The sequence below is a fragment of the Helianthus annuus genome, chromosome 10 (genome assembly GCF_002127325.2).
Source record: "Helianthus annuus cultivar XRQ/B chromosome 10, HanXRQr2.0-SUNRISE, whole genome shotgun sequence".
NCBI lineage: Eukaryota > Viridiplantae > Streptophyta > Magnoliopsida > Asterales > Asteraceae > Helianthus > Helianthus annuus.
The window spans coordinates 118,181,916-118,183,815 of record NC_035442.2 but is presented as its reverse complement, the minus strand read 5'-3'; the positions used below and the strand labels follow the sequence as shown (position 1 = coordinate 118,183,815).

The 1,900-nt window shown below is 43.3% G+C and overlaps 1 pseudogene; it reads right to left on the bottom strand.

Moving 5' to 3' along the window:
• Positions 1-322: 322 nt before the first annotated feature.
• On the bottom strand, positions 323-422 carry LOC118483574 (annotated as a pseudogene).
• Between the last annotated feature and the right edge of the window lie 1,478 nt (positions 423-1,900).

Sequence of the window (1,900 nt, the reverse complement as noted above, 5' to 3'; positions counted from 1 at the left end):
TATCAATGCACCGAATGTCGAAGCCAACAACTTCGAACTTCGGCCACATTTGATACAAATGCTTCAAAACTCCGCAACCTTCCATGGGCTTGCGCACGAGGATCCCCATCTACATATTACTAATTTCTTAGAAATATGTGTACCTTTCGGATCAATGGAGCATCCAACGACGCCATCCGCCTTCGAATGTTTCCATTTTCACTAAAAGACCGAGCTAAGGCTTGGCTCAACGCCCTCCCAGTTGGCTCGGTAAACACCTGGGATGAACTAGCCCAAAAGTTTCTGTATAAGTATTTCCCTCCTGCTAAAACGGCTAAATTAATGACTGAAACTAATACATATTCACAAGAGGATGGGGAGTCCTTATATGAAACTTGGGAAAGGTTCAAGGAGCTACTAAGAAAGTGTCCTCATCACGGTCATGCGGTGTGGCAACAAGTATCCACGTTCTACAATGGGTTGTTACCACACACAAGACAGACACTTGACTCTAGCTCCGGGGGACTTTTAGGTAATCGACGCCCAAATGAAATATATAATCAAATTGAGGAAATTGCTCAAACCAATTTTCAGTGGCACACCCCCCGAGGCAATAAATCTATTGCCCCGGGTGCCCACAAGGTTGACAAAAGCACCTCTTTACAAGCTCAGATCGAGGCCCTTTCTTCAAAAATCAAAAAACTAGAAATGACAAAAACCGCCTCGGTTATGGCTTGTGAGGGGTGTGGTGTGCCACACGAAAATTGGAGTTGTATGAAAGAGTTAGATGATCAAACAGAGTCAGTAAACTACATTGATAATAGACCTAGGCCGTCGGGTCCTCCAACGGGTACCTACAACCAAGGATGGCGTAACCACCCTAACCTTGGCTGGAGAGATCCCGGAAATAGTAGTAACCAACAAAACTTAAACCAACGAACAAACTTTCAACAACCAAGAAACGAGTCACAAAATTTCTCTCAACAACAAGGTGGAAGAGAAAGGCTTGAAGATACTGTATCTCGCCTCCTCTCCGATACCGAAAAGAAAAACTCAGATCGATTTCAACAATTGGAATCAAATTTTAGAAATCAACAAGCTAGTATACAAAACATTGAAAAACAAATAAATCAATTAGCTAAAAATTTCTCCGAGAGACCACAAGGCGCGTTACCAAGTAATACCGAAACCAACCCAAAAGCACAAGTCCATCTCATAACATTGAGAAACCATACCGTGGGTTCCGAAGAAGCTCCACCACCGCCAACTGAGAGAAACTCGACCCCGCCCCAACAAGAGAAGGCTTCTCCACCAATTCAAGAGCCTACTAAGGCTCCTCCGGTTCCATACCACGGTCGGTTAATTCGTCAAAAGACCGATGAGCAGTTCGCAAAGTTCAAAGATCTAATAAAACAATTGCATGTTAATGTTCCATTTATCGAAGTCCTAACTCAAATGCCTAAATACTCAGAATTTATGAGGGACTTCCTCACTCATAAAAGGAAAATTGAATCATTTCAATTAGTTAACTTAGGCAAATAATGCTCCGCCTTACTACTCAACAAACTCCCGCAAAAGAAGATTGATCCTGGAAGCTTCAAAGTTCCTTGCTCAATTGGGGAATCCCCCATTCGCAATGCACTAGCCGATCTTGGGGCTAGCATAAACCTCATGCCAGCTTCAATGTTCAAACGACTCGGCCTAGGAAAAACAAGCCCTATAAAGATGAGCATACAACTTGCCGATCGATCCATCAAATATCCACAAGGTGTCGCTGAAAATCTATTGGTCAAAGTCGAAAATTTCGTATTCCTGGTCGACTTTGTCATACTAGACATGGAAGAAGATGCTGAAGTCCCTCTCATCCTAGGGAGGCCATTTCTAGCCACAACACAAGCAGTGGTAGACATGAATGACGGAA